Source organism: Podarcis bocagei (genome assembly GCF_964188305.1).
Source record: "Podarcis bocagei genome assembly, chromosome: 8".
NCBI lineage: Eukaryota > Metazoa > Chordata > Lepidosauria > Squamata > Lacertidae > Podarcis > Podarcis bocagei.
Genome location: NC_138133.1, coordinates 5643131 through 5655146, shown reverse-complemented (window position 1 = coordinate 5655146; position 12016 = coordinate 5643131). Strand labels below are relative to the sequence as shown.

General features: G+C 44.7%; 1 protein-coding gene and 1 pseudogene across 2 annotated transcripts in view; both read right to left on the bottom strand.

Moving 5' to 3' along the window:
• The window catches only part of LOC308593575 (uncharacterized protein), a 59553-nt gene that overhangs the window by 25600 nt on the left and 21937 nt on the right, over nucleotides 1-12016 (bottom strand). The gene's annotated exons all lie outside the window — the stretch shown is intronic.
• Nucleotides 4939-8404, bottom strand: LOC308593715 (protocadherin beta-16 pseudogene; annotated as a pseudogene). The gene has a single exon. The product of its transcript is annotated as a protocadherin beta-16 pseudogene (transcript).

Here is a 12016-nt window from a genome sequence, read left to right as displayed (position 1 = left end):
CGTCAGGCTGGGGTCTTCCTCCTCCGCTGTTTCCTCCTTTGGGAGAGCCACACTTTTCAGATAAGGGTCAGAGAAGCCGTCCACTAGGAGGATTCTGAGCGTGGCAGAGGTGGACTGGGGAGGATGGCCGTTGTCTCGGACCACCACAATCAGATTCTGCTTGAAGCTGTCTCGGTTGCTGACCGGCCTCAGGGTGGTCACTTCTCCATTCTGGGCCCCCACCGTGAACAGACCCGGTTCTGTGGCCTTCAGCAGCTGGTAGGAAAGCCAAGAATTCTGGCCAGAATCCCTGTCCACAGCCACCACCTTGGTGACCAGGTAGCCAGTCTCTGCCCCTCGGGGAACCAGGTCATTCGTGGGGGAAGTGCCATTCTGGAGAGGGTAGAGGATGAAGGGGGCATTGTCATTTTCATCCACAACCTGAACGCGGATGGGAACTTCTGAGCTCAGTGGAGGGGAACCTGAATCCACAGCCCTCACCGTCACCTGGAAATCTTTCACTTCCTCATAATCCAGAGACCGGATGGCATACAGGTTCCCCGTTTCAGAGTTGATGGAGATGTAAGAGGATGTGGGGCCATCATTGACCTTCCCAGGCAAAAGCAAGTAGGTCACTTTGGCATTCTGCGCTGTGTCCAGATCAACAGCATGGACCGAATTGATCAGAAGACCAGGAATATTGTTTTCTCTTAACTGCATTTCATAGAATGGCTTTTCAAACACTGGAGGGTTGTCATTGACATCTGAGATTTGAACATGAAGTATTCTTGTGGAAGTGAGTCTGGGAGAGCCCCTGTCTGTGGCTGTGATGGTGATGTTATACTCAGAGGCTTGTTCTCTGTCCAGTGGCTGTTGGGTCACCAGCTGGTAATAGTTGTTCTCCGTCGGTTTTAGTACAAATGGCAGGTTGACTTCAGTGGTGCAGGCAGTTCTGCCACTGTCTCCAGAGTCCACGTCTGTGACACTGAAGAGGGCCACCACTGTGTCTGGGGGAGAGTCCTCAGGTAAGGGACTGGTGATGGAAGTGATTGATATCTCTGGGGCATTGTCGTTCTCATCTTCAATGTCTACAATTACTTTGCAGTAAGCTGAAAGCCCTCCTCCATCTGAGGCTTTGATGTGCATCTCATAGCTGGTGATTTCTTCATAGTCAGTCATCCCTACAACAGTGAGTTCCCCAGTGTGTTTGTTTAACTTGAATGATCTCAACACATCTTCTGGAACTTCACTGAAGGAATAAGTGATGTGAGCATTGGTACCAGAATCCCTGTCAGTGGCTTCCACTTTTGCGACCAATGTATCCAATGGGCTGTTTTCCATTAGTTTCACTTTGTACTCAGATTGTGGAAACTGAGGTACATTATCATTAGTGTCCAGAATATCAATGAGAAGCTGTGCTGTTCCAGTTCTTTTTGGGATTCCTCCATCAACTGCTGACAGAATAAGGGAAATCTGTGGATTCACCTCACGGTCTAGCGGTTTCTCTAACACCAGTTCTGCGTATTTGCTACCATCACTGTGACTTTTCACATCCAGCCTAAAATGTTCATTAGGACTAAGGGTGTAGTTCTGAACAGCATTTTTTCCTTTGTCTGAGTCTTGAGCTTTCTCCAAAGGAAATCTGATATCCACAGGAGTCTGCTCAGGTATTTCAAGAAGGAATTGATTTTTAGAGAATTTGGGGGAATTATCATTCACGTCCTCTATCTGAACTTCAATTCTGTGTAGCTGCAATGGCTTTTCCAGCACAATTTCAGACAGTAGAATACATGGTTCATTCTGACCACACAGAGACTCCCGATCTATTTTATCCTTTACTGTCACATCCCCAGAATGAGGATCCAGCTGGAAATACTGCTTGGAGCTCTTAGAAACCAGCCGGGCTCTCCGAGCAGACATCTCCTTTGCATCCACTCTCAAATCTTTTAGCACATTGGCTACCAGAGACCCCCTTTTCTCCTCCTCTGCCACTGAATAGCGCAAAGACTCACACATGGCTATGCATGCACAGAGATACAGGGAAAAAGACCAAACTTGCCTGATCTTGAGATGCAATTCCATTTTCCCAGCCTCTCCTCCTGAAATGCAATGCATTGTCCTCTTGTCTATTCCAAGGCGTCTATCTTCTTAGCTGTATTTTTCTTCTGAATGTGACACTGTGTCCTGCTTATTCCTACTGAAATTTCTGAAGACTGGCTTGCAATAGGGGTCTGCTGTTTTTCCTGTGCTGATTCCTTTGTCTAATGGCTACAGCTCTGGAGGAGAGAGACTGCTGCTCCCCAATTTCCTTCCTTTATCTTGTGCAACACCACCACCTTGTGTTTGAACTATGTTATGGCGTTATGAAAACCAAAAGATTTTCCAGAATAAGAGCTGGTAAACATGAGCATCCATCTGGAGATGCAAGAGAACAGCCACCCCAATGGAACATAAACCCCATATTCCCAGCTTGCTTTCTTTTTAGAACTTACAGAACCTGAGATAGGAAGCAATATGTACAGACCCCGTTTTTGTGAGATGTTACCTATTTCCTCCTTTAAGTGTTTTCCTTACCCCTGCCCACCTGAAAAAATCCTGTGCACAACCAACTGGCAAAGATTACAATATTTCAGAATGCATATCCCCTTCACCTGTGTTATATACCAGGGGTTGTGCTCCTTGCTCATTCTGCTTGCCAATGCCCTTACATTTCCCCAACATTAACCCCCAAGAGCTTCCCCTTCTCAATGCAACTATTAAGCTTGCCTTTCACCTTCCAACTCCATTTCTGGGGTCACTCCTCTTCTGCAGTCCCAATTTGTAGCCAACTTTGTACTCCACTTTTTACCTTCTGCCCATATCCATGCCTCCCCCCTACTTTTGTGCAACACCCCCTTCACACAAAACACTCCCTTGCTAACTTGCTACATCTTCTTCCAGCTATTGTGCATCTTTTTCACCTTCTCTCCAATAATGAAACCACCAACACAGGGGACAAGACAGAATCTAACAGCAAAAAGCTAACACAACAGAGCCTCCCCAACTCCCTTCTCACTGTAGTCAAACCCTGGTTTAAACCACCACTTCACCCACCTTCAGGGTCATGCCTGCTCAGGCTACTCAAACCTCTGCCATTGTTTAAAATCACCACTCTCCCCCTCTCAGTTTCCCCCCATTCCTGCTTTATTCAAATGTCTGCTGTTGCATAAAACCACGATTTTTCAGCGTCCCTCAATCCATGCTTTACTCAAACCGTTCTGTTGATTAAAACTGCCCCTCCTCCTATTTCAGTTTTTATCCCTTCTTGTTCCTGTGTCCTTGGCCATTGCTCCTGTGCAACCTGCCTTCTTGCACCCAAAACTGAGGGGGACCACTGCATCATGCATGTGTGTGACATCATGCACATGACACATGAAGCGCATGTAATATCATGCAACGGGTGCACATTGTTCGTGTGTGACGTCATATGTGCAGCTCGTGCACAACGTTGCATCATCAGGAGGAGTTGAAGCATGGAGCCCAGTGTGGTGCAGCTTCAATAGCCGGCAGCTCCACCTCTCTCACACTCAGGAGGAATTTACGCCATGCTCGGCTCCACACTCAACTTCCTCTGCCGCCTAAACATTGAGGGGGTCTAGCCCCCTGTCAACAGATTTTGAGGGACAGAAGACACCTCGGCCCTATAGAGTTGGCATGCCTGCTCGCTGCTGATCAGAAAAACCTTAAAATGGGAACCATATATGGGTTGTAGGATTTATATGCAGCTAAGTCATACTTGGAGTACACTCATTTAAATCAATGATTCCCACGGGTCTACTCTGAGTATGAAGTAGTTGAATACAAGCATTGGAACTTCAATCCTGCTCTCAGAATTATTATGTTTACATTTTTTCAGGCTGCTGCAACCTTCCCAATGTGTAGTCTCCACCCCATTTATACATCATATCCTGGAAACTACAACTAATCCAGGATGTGGCAGCTAGACTGGTGACTGGGGGGGGGGGGCTGCCGGAATCATATAACTCTTGTCCTAAAGGATCTTCACTGGCTCCCAGTGTATTTCTGAGCACAAATCAAAGTGTTGGTGCTGACCTTTAAGGCCTTAAATAACCTTGGCCCAGTATACTTGAAGGAGCGTCTCCTCCCCCATTGCTCAGCCCAGACACAGAAGTCCTCCTGAGGGTCTTCTGCTGGTTCCCTCACTGCGAGAACTGAAGTTACAGGGAACCAGGCAGAGGGCCTTCTTGGCAGTGGCACCCTGCCTGTGTAATGCCCTCCCTTCAGATGTCAAGGAGATAAAGAACTACACAACTTTTAGAAGACATCTGAAAGCAGCCCTGTTTTGGGAGGTTTTTAATGTTTGATGTTTTATTATGTTTTAAAATATTCTGTAAGCAGCCCAGAGTGGCTTGGGAAATCCAGACGGATGGACGGGGCATCCTAACCCTAACCCTTAACATATTAGCAGTTCAAATGGCAAAACAGAACACAATGAGAGTCCAGATTTAGTTTGTTTGAAATGAAAACTGTTTTAAAAGTCTGGGTCAATAAAAAGCTCTGAATCCAGCACCAAATAAGCAATGAAGATGGTTCTGGGAGGGTCTCCCTTGGGAGGCCACTCCGCAAATGGGGTGCAACTACCAAGAGTCCCTATAAACAATTTATATAACCGGGAAGTCTATCTCATAAAGGGCCCATTCCCTTTATCTCCCATTCCCACCACCCTTCTGAGTAATACCCCTCCCCACCTTCTCACTATATTAGAAGGACCTGGCAACTTCTGTTTCAGTGTATCTGAAGAAGTGTGCATGCACACGAAAGCTCATACCAAGAACTAACTTAGTTGGTCTTTAAGGTGCTACTGGAAGGAATTTTTTTATTTTGACTATGGCAGACCAACACGGCTACCTATCTGTAATCATAAATGGCCCCTGTGTGCATGTAACTGGGTTTTAAGCTGTCTTAGACACATTCGGGGTATATTCTAGTACACACAGCTGTATATGCAGCAACTGTGATTAGTACATAGCATTTCGAGCTAAGTTTTATACAGAGAAGACTCAACAATAAGGGGACAAAGGAACGGAAGAAGAATAGGATGTAGAGTAAGAAGGAAACAATTCTGACATGGATTTGAAATAAAATTAAAAACTGAAGCCCTATCTCTCTAGTCACTGTATATTTTATCAACTAAGAACAACAGAAGAAGAACATCTGATGTTATTAATAACCAAGCAAAAGGCATTATTAATCACAAGTTAACTCACTGGCATAATCCCTCACCTTTTCCTCTGATTCTTCTTTCCCCGCCTGGTCAGGAATATCTTGGGAAGGAGGCCGTGGGGTCTGGTTCACATTGAGGTTTGGGTCCCCCACAGAAAAAACAGGAATGAGGGGCCTGAGGAACCTGAACTCGCTGCTCAAGGACCCACCGGTTAAGCAAACATCGTAGTGGTAACTCCTGGAAAGAGACCCGCTCTGAGAATCGCCACCGTTCTCTGGGATGTCGGGTCTGGCAGGTGGGAAGTGAGGAGGGGCAGCGATAAAACTTTCCCTGGGATCCCTCCTGCAGATCTTGATGGCAGCAAAGGAAACAATGCAAACAAGGAACACAAAGGAGACTGCAGCCAGGCAGATCACCAAGTACAAGGTCAAGGTCCCATCTTCTTCGTGCTCCTCTTTACTGACCTCCACAGCCTTCATATAAGGATCGGAAAAGCCACCCACGGGAAGGACATGGAGCATGGCAGTGCTGCTCTGGGGAGGGAGCCCGTTGTCCCTGACCACTACCAGGAGTCTCTGCTTGCTGGTGTCTCGCTCGCTCAGGGCTCTCCTGGTTCTCACTTCCCCATTCTGGGCTCCTATGCTGAAAAGACCAGGGTCTGTGGCCTTCAGCAGCTCATAGGAAAGCCACGAGTTCTGGCCAGAATCTCCATCCACAGCCACCACCTTGGTGACCAGGTAGCCGGCCTCCACCGACTTGGGGACCAGCTCATTGCAGGGGGATGTGCTGTTCTGAAGAGGGTAGAGGAAGAAGGGAGCATTGTCGTTTTCGTCTAGGATTACGACTCGGACAGTAACTTCTGAGCTGAGGGGAGGAGACCCTCCATCTGTAGCCCTCACCGTCACTTTGAAATCTTTGATCTGCTCGTAATCCAGAGATCGGAGGGCATACAGATTTCCGCTTTCAGAGTTGACTGAGATGTAAGAGGCCACAAGGCCATCAGTGACCTTCCCAGGCAAAAGAGAGTAGGTGACCTTGGCATTCTTCTCAGTGTCCAGATCAGCAGCATGGACTGAGCCAATGAGCAGTCCTGGAATATTGTTTTCCCGTATCTGCATTTCACATGAAGCCATTTCAAATACTGGAGGGTTGTCGTTGACATCTGAGATCTCAACGTTAATAATTCTTGTTGAAGTTAACCTGGGGGAGCCCTGGTCAACGGCTGTGATGGTGATATTATACTCTGAGACTTTCTCTCTGTCCAAGGGACTTTGGACCACAAGCTGGTAATAGTTATTCATAGTGGATTTTAACATAAAAGGAAGATTTACCTCCACAGAGCACATGGTTCTGCCATTGTCTCCGGAGTCTCGGTCTGTGACAGTGAAGAGAGCCACAAGTTTCTCCAGGGGAGAATCCTCTGCCAAAGGACTAGTGATGGATATGATGGACACTTCAGGGACATTGTCATTCACATCCTCAATTTCTACCAGGACCTTGCAATGACCTGAAAGACCCCCTCCATCTGTTGCTCTGATGCTCATGCCACAGCTGGTTTCTTTTTCATAATCAAGCTGACTAGAAAGGGTGATTTCCCCTGTGATTTCATTTAGGTGAAACAGATCAAATATTTTTTCCGGTACCCGGTTGAATGAGTAGGTGATCTGTGCATTTGAGCCAAAATCCAAATCTGTAGCTTCCACTTTGAAGACCAGAGTACCATGTGGGCTGTTTTCTTTTAACCTAGCTTTGTATTCAGACTGGGTAAACTGGGGAAAGTTGTCATTATTGTCAAGAACATCAATATTTATTTGAACCGTGCCTGTTCTCTGTGGCTTCCCTCCATCCACAGCTGTGAGAGTCAGTCCAAAGTGTGAGTCCTTCTCCCTGTCCAGAGGTTTCTCCAGAACAAGATCCACATACTTGCTTCCATCCTCATCACTTTTAACATCAAGCCGGAAATGTTCATTGGGACTGAGAGTGTAGTTTTGGATGTTATTTATCCCCAGGTCCTCATCTTGGGCAGAGTCCAAGGGGAAATGTGTATTTGGAGAGACATTTTCAGGAATTTCCAAATCAAATGCCTTTTTAGAGAATTTGGGGACATTATCATTCACATCTTCTATCTTGATTTCAATACTGAAGATCTTTAAGGGGTCTTGCAAGACAATTTCAGTGTGTAATAAGCAAGGATCAGTCTGGCCACATAATGTTTCTCGGTCTATTTTATCATTTATCAACAAATTCCCAGAATGGGTATCCATACGAAAATATTGCTTACTGTTCTTAGAAACCAGCTGGGCTCTGCGAGCAGAGAGCTCCCCTTTTCCCAGTTTCAAATCTTCCAGCACATTAGCCACCAAAGACCCCCTTTTCTTTTCTTCAGGCACAGAATAGTGAAGTGAAATACTCAGTGCTCCAGGAAGGCAAAGAAAAAGCAAAAAATACAGACCTTGTTCCATTCTGTAGCCGTCTCCCATGGCTCAAGAATCTGCCTCTTCAATGCCTGGCCAAAAGATGAAGTTTCTGACAGTCATCCAATGATAATCTCTGATGCTGTGGAAATGAATTTGATGCTGCAGTGTTGATGCCTTTGCTGTGCTGTATGTGATCCTTTATCGCATATGAAAGCCACCCGTCCTTTGTTTCAGCCACCTTTTTGCTCATGGCTTCCTGTAAGTTCCTTCACAAAATTCTGAATTCCAGTCCATGTCTTTGCCTGTACTACCACCCTGTGGCTGAGCAAAGAAAAGCCACTAAGATTCTGTAAATAACACTGAATGCAGTGCACATTATACTGAACAGGAAAGGTTCAGATTCACTGTTTCTCTGTTCATAAAAGACTGTTTTATTACTAGGAAGATGCCTCTTTTCCATATGTAAGAATGCAGATATCACAAAACAATGCATTACTTTCTATAGTTCTTGAAGACTGTTGTGCATGGGAGTCAATCTAATACGGGGAATTCAAGTTGCAAAGCACATATGGTGCTCTTGTGGAACAATCTCCCTCATTCCCACCTCAATCAAATATTTTGCAATAAAGAAATTGACAGGAAAACACCTTGGAAAATGTAGGGTTACTATTGCTTGATTCAAGTGTCATATGGCTTTCACACAGAGAATGTAGCGGGCTATGAATATCTACATAAGTATTAGGATAATAACACCATATCAATTTATATACACAGCTGTGTTCTTTTTTCCCTCACTTCTTCCCCCCTCCCCCTTTAAAACTTTCTTTCTTTCTTTCTTTCTTTCTTTCTTTCTTTCTTTCTTTCTTTCTTTAAGTAGTATGAATGAATGATCAATAAACAGGTCATATGGAAGCAACCTGTATCTTAGCTTTCGCGTGACAACCCCCTCCCATACAGAGAGTTTAAAGAGGTTATGAAGTTATTCTATAGCACATCAAACCACAGAACTATAAATATGAAAGTTTATATCCCTCTATGCAAGGGCAGAAAGAACAATATCAGAATACGGCGACACAGGTAAACTGAACAGGGAAAATATGGGAAGAATTTCAAATTCGCATTCTGATTTCCTGCACTCAGCTGAATTCAGGCTTGCACCTCACAGATATAGGGGGACCAAACTAGAGAGAGAAAAGGTTATTAATTGAAAGATAATTATTTGAAAATCATTAATAGTTGGTATTTAACTCAGAGTTATTAATAGTTAGAGTTAATAGAGTTATTAATAGTTGGTATTTAACTCACGCAGACCTAGTGGTGGGAGGAAAAAATCCTTAAATAAGAGTCACGGGGGAATGATTAATGGACTTCAATGTCTGTACACTAGTGCGCAAAGCATCGGAAATAAACAAGATGAGCTTGAGCTCTTGGTACAGCAAACTAAATATGACATAATAGGCATCACTGAAACCTGGTGGGATAAGTCCCACGATTGGAATGTAATAATGGAGGGATACAATCTATTTCAGAGAAACAGACCAGACAAGAAAGGAGGAGGAGTGGCGTTATATGTCAGGGATGTGTATACCTGTGAAGAGATCCAAGATTTAGAACCTCAAAGACAAAGTGAGAGCATTTGGGTCAAAATCAAGGGAGAGAAGAATAACAGTGACCTCATTGTGGGAGTTTACTATAGATCCCCTAGCCAAACGGAGGACATAGATGATGCCTTCCTGGAACAGATGGCCAAGCATGCAAAAGGAAGGGAGATAGTAGTAATGGGGGACTTCAATTACCCGGATATTTGTTGGATGTCAAACTCAGCCAAGAGCATAAGGTCAAACAGATTCCTCACTGGCCTTGCAGACAACTTCATTGTCCAGAAAGTGGGAGAAGCAACAAGAGGAACAGCCATTTTAGATCTGGTCCTAACCAATGTTGATGACCTGGTTAGTGGGGTAGAAGTGGAAGGATCATTAGGCGCGAGTGATCATGCTCTTCTGAAGTTTACTATACAGCGGAAAGGAGCAGCCAAGCACACTAGGACTCAATTTCTTGACTTTAAGAAAGCCGACTTCATAAAACTTAGGGAAGTGCTGGGTGAGATCCCATGGACAGTAATACTAAAAGGAAAGGGAGTTCATGATGGCTGGGAGTTTGTTAAGAGGGAGATAGTAAAAGCACAACTTCAGGCAATACCAATGAGACGGAAACATGGAAGGTGCCTAAAGAAGCCAGGGTGGCTATCTAAAGAACTTTTAACTGAGTTAAGATTAAAAAAGGATGTGTACAAAAAATGGAAAAGGGGGGAAACCACCAAAGAGGAATTCAAACAAATAGCCAGCACGTGTAGACACAAAGTCAGAAAAGCTAAAGCACAGAATGAACTCAGGCTTGCTAGAGAGGTTAAAAGCAACAAAAAAGGCTTTTATGGGTATGTTCGTAGCAAAAGGAAGAACAAAGAAACAGTGGGGTCACTCAGAGGAGAAGATGGTGAAATGCAAACAGGGGACACAGAAAGGGCTGAACTCCTCAATGCCTTCTTTGCCTCAGTCTTCTCTGATAAAGAAAACAATGCCCGACCTGAAGAATTTGGAGCAAATGATTCAGCAGAGGAAACACAGCCCAGAATAACTAAGGAGATAGTACAAGAATACTTGGCTAGTTTAGATGTATTCAAGTCTCCAGGGCCAGATGAACTGCATCCAAGAGTATTAAAAGAACTGGCAGATGTGATCTCAGAACCACTGGCAGCCATCTTTGAGAATTCCTGGAGAACAGACGAAGTCCCGGCAGACTGGAGGAGGGCAAATGTTGTCCCTATTTTCAAAAAGGGGAAAAGAGAGGACCCAAATAATTACCGCCCAGTCAGTCTGACATCAATACCAGGGAAGATTCTGGAGCAGATCAGTAAGCAAACAGTCTGTGAGCACCTAGAAAGGAATGCTGTGATCACCAATAATCAGCATGGATTTCTGAAAAATAAGTCATGTCAGACTAACCTGATCTCGTTTTTTGACAGAATTACAAGCCTGGTAGATGAAGGGAACGCAGTGGATGTAGCCTACCTTGATTTCAGCAAGGCATTTGACAAGGTGCCCCATGATATTCTTGTAAAGAAGCTGGTAAAATGTGGTCTTGACTATGCTACCACTCAGTGGATTTGTAACTGGCTGACTGACCAAACCCAAAGGGTGCTCATCAATGGTTCCTCTTCATCCTGGAGAAGAGTGACTAGTGGGGTGCCACAGGGTTCTGTCTTGGGCCCGGTCTTATTCAACATCTTTATCAACGACTTGGATGATGGACTCAAGGGCATCCTGATCAAATTTGCAGATGACACCAAACTGGGAGGGGTGGCTAACACCCCAGAGGACAGGATCACACTTCAAAATGACCTTGACAGATTAGAGAACTGGGCCAAAACAAAGAAGATGAATTTTAACAGGGAGAAATGTAAAGTATTGCACTTGGGCAAAAAAAAATGAGAGGCACAAATACAAGATGGGTGACACATGGCTTGAGAGCAGTACATGTGAAAAGGATCTAGGAGTCTTGGTTGACCACAAACTTGACATGAGCCAACAGTGTGACGCGGCAGCTAAAAAAGCCAATGCAATTCTGGGCCTCATCAATAGGAGTATAGCATCTAGATCAAGGGAAGTAATAGTGCCACTGTATTCTGCTCTGGTCAGACCTCACCTGGAGTACTGTGTTCAGTTCTGGGCACCACAGTTCAAGGACACTGACAAACTGGAACGTGTCCAGAGGAGGGCAACCAAAATGGTCAGAGGCCTGGAAACGATGCCTTATGAGGAACGGCTAAGGGAGCTGGGCATGTTTAGCCTGGAGAAGAGGAGGTTAAGGGGTGATATGATAGCCATGTTCAAATATATAAAAGGATGTCACATAGAGGAGGGAGAAAGGTTGTTTTCTGTTGCTCCAGAGAAGCGGACACGGAGCAATGGATCCAAACTACAAGAAAGAAGATTCCACCTAAACATTAGGAAGAACTTCCTGACAGTAAGAGCTGTTCGACAGTGGAATTTGCTGCCAAGGAGTGTGGTGGAGTATCCTTCTTTGGAGGTCTTTAAGCAGAGCCTTGACAACCATATGTCAGGAGTGCTCTGATGGTGTTTCCTGCTTGGCAGGGGGTTGGACTCGATGGCCCTTGTGGTCTATTCCAACTCTATGATTCTATGATTCTATGAGTAGGTTGGCTAAGATTTATAAAACAGAATCAGATACATGTTGGAAGTGTAAAGAAACAGAGGGAACTTTTTTCACATGTGGTGGACATGTAAAAAGGTAAAAGTATATGGGGAAATTGGAAATTGAAAAAAATGTTTAAAACTACTTTAAAACACACACACACACCAGTGTCATTTTTGTTGGG